At 39.2% G+C, this 6079-nt stretch overlaps 1 pseudogene; it reads left to right on the forward strand.

The window, feature by feature from the left end:
• LOC107567259 (prohibitin-like) overlaps positions 1-1273 on the forward strand; it is a 5832-nt pseudogene extending 4559 nt beyond the window's left edge.
• The last annotated feature ends 4806 nt before the right edge of the window (positions 1274-6079 follow it).

Raw genomic sequence — 6079 nt, forward strand, 5'->3', positions numbered from 1 at the left:
TTTTTTTTTGTTTATAGTTATGTATATTTATATATAATTATTATTTTCATTTTATATGTGTACATTATCACTTTTTTTAACATTTAAAAGTGATTTCAATAAATATTAACATGTACATTTCTCTCTAACATATAAAACTGAAAAATACCGTTTATTTGCCCACAAGCAACAGGTGATTTAACATTCTCTGTATTTGTGTCCCAGGCAGAGCAGCAGAAGCAGGCGGCCATTATATCAGCAGAAGGAGACTCCCAGGCTGCACTGTTGATCGCTAATTCTCTGGCAGTAGCTGGTGATGGCCTGGTGGAGCTGAGAAAGCTGGAGGCAGCGGAGGACATCGCCTTCCAGCTCAGCCGCTCTCGCAATGTTACCTACCTCCCGTCTGGACAGGGAACGCTCCTTCAGTTACCACAGTGATAGGGAAACTGGAGTCTCACACACTCACTTCACTTCTTCTGCTCTAAGCTTGGCTACTTTCGGAAATGGTGATGTCTGTAGAACCCATGAAACTATCTGATCAGCCTATAGGCAAATTTTAAAGAGACAAAGATGCCTGGTGTTTTTCTCTCTTTTAGTCCTAAAAGTATAGACTGCCACAAGGTGGTTTCAGCATTTGGAAAGAGTGAAGGGAAACCCAGGGGAAGAGTCTGTGTATGTAAATGTGCTCCAGGTGCATATATTTGCATGTGGAAATGTTTTCCTTGGCTAAATGTGAGTCGATATTATCTGAAACCCATAAGCCATTTCAGTTAAATTGATATACAGAAATTGATCAGAAAAAGTACCTTGCAAAGCTAAATTAAATTGTACATTAATGAGTAGTGAGTGCTGGATGATTGACATCAATCTCACCATCTGCTCCTGCAAGAACGACTCTTTTGGTTTGAATGTGTTTTTGTTGTATGTGGCAGAAGGAATGCCCTTGTTTCACAAGTGGTGAATGGATAAAATAATCAATAAACAATTATTATTATACTAAATCAAAATACAGTTGAATGCCTCTCATTATTATAGAGTTCCAATGTTATAGTTTGTAGACAACTTTTTTGAGTGATATATTGACCCCTTTGTTCCTCACTGGTTGTGAAGCACACCTCAGAGGGCAAATATGCCTTTTAGTGTCCACTAGAGGGCATCAGTGCTTATTTGTGAAAAAAAAGCTGCTCACAATATCAGACTGAAATACATAAAGAAAAAACGACTAAATGTTTAATGCAGTAATACAACTTGAAACATTAATTGTAGGTATTCTAATATACAGATTTTCTTTATTGGAAAAAATAAACGTCTACCTCACTTATTTTCCCTTTCTCATTTTCACATTTTAAAGGCCAAATGTAGTTGGTTTCTTTTCAGAGATTTTCTTTGTTTTGTAACAATTTACACACCTGTTATTTTGTCAGACATTAACTTTAGTGTAGGAGTACAGTATCCACAGGAATGAGAAATTCTGTTATCTACATTCCTGTTGCGTGAGTACTTCATATTAAAAGAGACGAGAGAAGCACATTCAACAGAGAAGTTAAGTGTGGAAATCATAGTATTTACTATTTTAGACTTCACAGACAGGATGTTGATGTTTCTTTCCTGTTTTACACTTGTGCTCAAAACACATTTGTGGGCACCTACAACACAAATGTTTATCCATGACAAGTTTCAAATGGAGTTTGAATAAATTGTACACTATTATGTAAAGCCTTACAATGTACTTTTGTTGAACAATTCATTTGCTAGAAACTTGTTTTATACCAACCGGAGGACCCTATTCAGATAATTCAAATGTTTAATATAGTCATATATCATTGATTCCCTCACGTCCTTCTGTGCTCGGGAGTGAATAGTGTGACGAGAGTCACTCTGACTCTTGAGTTTTTAAAATCTGCATCAGCATAGTGATCAATAAAATAGATTAAAACAGCAGCTGCTCTCTCAGACCTGTTTGTCAGTCATCATCGCTATGGACGGAAAGCAGATGAAGAACAGAGATTATTTCAATGGTTTCCCTGTTGAAAAAAACTGCATATGCTGGTTAGGTATGTTTTTGTTGTGAAACAGCACTATTAAAAAAAAAGCAAAACCAAACAATTAATAAAATACTAATAAAGTAAGCCGAACATGCCCAAAACATAGACTACATTAGGCTGCCTGACAGCGAGCAAAGGACATGGAACATGTTAACAGTGGGTTAAATAATATAATAGCAAAATGAGTAATAAACTTTATAGATTAAAAATGATCACATGTCTGATTCATTAAAAGCCATCCTTTAAGACTTTGTCTGAAGGAGTGATATGTGGTACACTTTCTTATTAAAGCTGCAAGCAGTGTTGAAAGGGCCCTCGCACCGGGCTCACCACCACCAGGTGGCTTTAGGAAAACAGCGAATGGTGAGCAATATGCTTTTAAAGTGATTAATATAGAAGAAATATGTCAGTCATTTATATGTGTCAAACTCTCTGCTGCCAGCTGGTGGCGCTATGACTACTGTATATTGACATGTAGATGTGTTTAGGCCAGGAATTTTATCAAACAAAAAATTTGGGGCAGATTAGACATTTCATGTTTTAGTTAGTATAAAACATGACATTTCCTGTTGCCAACAGGTGACATTATGATAATAACTGAATATTGTCCTTTAGATGTCTTCAGGTCAGGACTCTTATCAAACGTGTGAAGTTGTTGTGTTGTTTGTGTTTCAAAGAAGAACTAAAGTCTTGTGGGTGGGGTTTTAGGGGGAGGGGCTATCCCTTCAAGTCTTGACTTTGGATTTGGGGGTGTGTCAATTAATAGCAGTAGAAAATTGGTGGTAATAGCTGTAATTGTGAATATTGACATACAATTTAGTTTGAACACAGGCTGTGCTCTCTTGATGAGGAAGAATAATAAAACGGGCCAGAAAATACTAATTTAACTAATTTATGAGGAGACAGCCTTGTGTAATCTATTTATGGCAGCACATGAATTATACAATATACAGATAATTAATCAATTACACATGTAATCATGTAATCTGTCGCATTAGTGCAAAAAACAACAACATTCCTGTCTTTGTTGGAAAGTGAATGAGACATTTGCAAAAAGCCAGCTTCCCTTTTATTCTGCACCACTTACAGAATTCTGAAACACCGTGAACAGACACATTTTATATACTAAATCATCTCTTTAGATGCTGTTTAGCCAATCAAAGGAGCAGAACTAGATTTAACATGCCATTCATGCATTCAGCAGATGCTTGTATCCAAAGCAACTCACATTGCATACAAAGTATACGTTTTTTCAGTTCCTGCATTCTTAAGTCTAACCTATCAAATCCATGCTCAACTCAACTCAACTCAACTCTTAGCTTAAGTTTATTTCTACAGCATTTTCAAAAAGAACCATACAAAAGTAATCATATATGAAGCCAAAATTCAACAAAAATCCGTACAATTTACAATACACTGCTAAAAGCTCAAAAAAAATTAATGAGTTTTTAAAGCCCTCTGAAATGCCCCTAATTTGGGAGAGGTTTTTAAGAACAATGAAAGCTAGGAGCGGCCACCTAAAAAGCTCTATCACCTTTACATTAATGGCACGATCAAGAAACTGTCAGACTCAGCTGATCATTTGAGCGAAGAGATCTCAAAAACTGATGTAAACTCATTCAATCAGAAATATACTCTGGTGCTAGGCCATGGAGAGCTTTGAAATATAACAACACTTTTTACTGGATTCAGCAGTGCATTAGAATATAGCAACAGGAACTATCTTATAAAACATAAGACTTATAAAAACATCTAAAAGTGTCTAAACAGTACAACAAAGTAAATGCCTTTATTTCATTGCACAGTGAATAAGAAAACCACAATTCTTCATTCTTAAAATAAAGGTTTCTAAACAAATTTTCACTGCAATGCCATAGAGGAATGATTTTTGGTTCCCCAAAGAACCTTTTTTATTATTAGTGTGAAGAACATCTGAAGAACCTTTTGTGCATTAACTGGAAAGATTCAAAGGATGTTCAAAAGATTAAAGGCTCTTCATGGAAATAACTTTTTATTGACATTTTTATTGGATTTTAATGTACAACTGACAGGATTAAGTTCACATTAGGCCTGGACCGATGTGGTGATGGTTTAGAAAACAAAGCTCCCAAAGTTGTTGGCGCTGTCTCACAACGTGCTGCAATTTCTCGTCTTGTTGGCAAACGGTCCATCAAGTGAAAAGTCACTTTTGTCGAGGTGGCTCTCCGCAGGGAGGAAGACGGGCGCGCGCACTGAACGCTGTCTGGTCTCGCTCTTTGATTACGGGGGCAAAAAACCCCCGACGCCACGCGCGCTTTCTCCGGCGCAGACAGCGGAGGCTCGAGCGCCTCGGATGAACTCGGAGGAGGTTGATGCGCGAGACCTAAGCCAGCCACGTAGCGATGGTTTGTAAACCGGAGCAGCGGTGGGCTCGTGCAGTCTAGAAAATCAGAGCGATTTGTGATAGTTTGTCCGCTTGTGCATGCGACTTCACGCTGTTCGCCAAAACTCACAGTGTCCGCCGAGGAATAGTTTATCTGAAGCGAGCCGTTTTTTGTAGATCTGTTTTATCGGATCGCTACACAACTTGAGGTGGACGGTATGAGGGAGAGGGCGCTCGTGTCTCGGGTGAGTAGTCTTTGCTACAAGTTAATTTCTGCTTTTGCATTTATTTACAGCGATGACAGTTGTTCGCCGCATGCATAGAATCCGTCCCTCGGACATCTGTCAAGGTACGATGCTGTCAGTGCACGACACGACTTATTTTCACCGGTCGATCTGCAGGTTTTTGTTCGGAAAGAGCAGGAATCGTCAAAACTGTTATTGTTTTCTTGCCTAATGCTGTTTTGCATACAAATGCATCTAGAGTCTCCCGCAACTATCTGCTCGCAGACCGCGAGTGCTCGTTCATATGAAAGAGGACATGTTTTGAAGGAGTATAAATCTGGGCGGTTTGGGGTGCAAGAAGTGAAAGTCGTCCACGACGAGGATGTTAGCTTGCTATGAGCCACAGGGTTAAATAACGTTAGTCATATTGTCGTTGCACGCGCTTTGCAAAGCAGGTCGATTGAAATCACCCCGGTTGAGGTTTTTGCAATCGCGTTTAACAGTTTTGCAAAAGCGGGTCCTGCCGTAGCTGGAGTGCATTGCACACAGCTGTATGTATATGCACTCGGGATGTTAGCTCTGCTAGCCGATCGGCCTGCACGCCTGCCGTCCTGACCAACCAATGTTTCCTTCTGTTTAACCCTTTCTTTGCGTCGCTTTCCCAAAAAAGTTACGTTTTGTCTGTGAGTTGCCGCACACCCTTTGCTGCTTTTCTAACTGTTCCGACAGTATAGTCTGGCCCAACTGCGCTGTATGCCAGTATTTATCCTCGTTTTTGGGGTGGACGTGATGCAGTTTGGAGGCGTGTTGTGGATGCGCGCGCTAACGTTAGGCCCTTCTCAAACTGCGGCGTTAGCTCGAGCTGCTAGCGCTGATTTTAGGAGCAGGGGGCGAAGGAATTTTGCTATTTGTTTTACCTCTTTTTTTTTATTCTTATTATTTTGGTCTCTTTCTTTGTTACACGTAGTTTGGAACAGCTGTGATGCATTTGTGTGCCTGACGAGCCAGAAAGCTTTGATTAGCTCATTATTTTGTGAGGTTTTCCCCCGCTTCCCTTTTATCCAGTTCCCAAGCTACTATGAAGTCTCACCAACTTATTAGGCAAAGATATTTTCTCCAGAGCTTGTGCAATTCACAATGTCCTATGACACCCACAAAGCAAGGGGTTTCAGAAACATGAATCTGAAGAAGCATTTCAGTTCAACATCACGTGTTTAACAAGTATTCGATTTTTCTACCTTGTTTTTACCTTAACTTAGTCTGCTAAACATTTTCATAATGCTGTCTTCATAACATATCATTGACACATTCAGGCAGCAATGTGTAAGGACCATGGGAATATACATTTTATTCAGGGCCCATCTGCTACTAAACTTATTTTTATAAGATAAAGAATTTAAACTGTACGAATCCCCTCTTAAATTGAAGATGTTGCTCGTTTCTGACATCTTTTCTGTGCTCTCCCTGGG

The sequence above is a fragment of the Sinocyclocheilus grahami genome, unplaced genomic scaffold (genome assembly GCF_001515645.1).
Source record: "Sinocyclocheilus grahami isolate Dianchi unplaced genomic scaffold, SAMN03320097.WGS_v1.1 scaffold27.1, whole genome shotgun sequence".
Taxonomy (NCBI): Eukaryota; Metazoa; Chordata; class Actinopteri; order Cypriniformes; family Cyprinidae; genus Sinocyclocheilus; species Sinocyclocheilus grahami.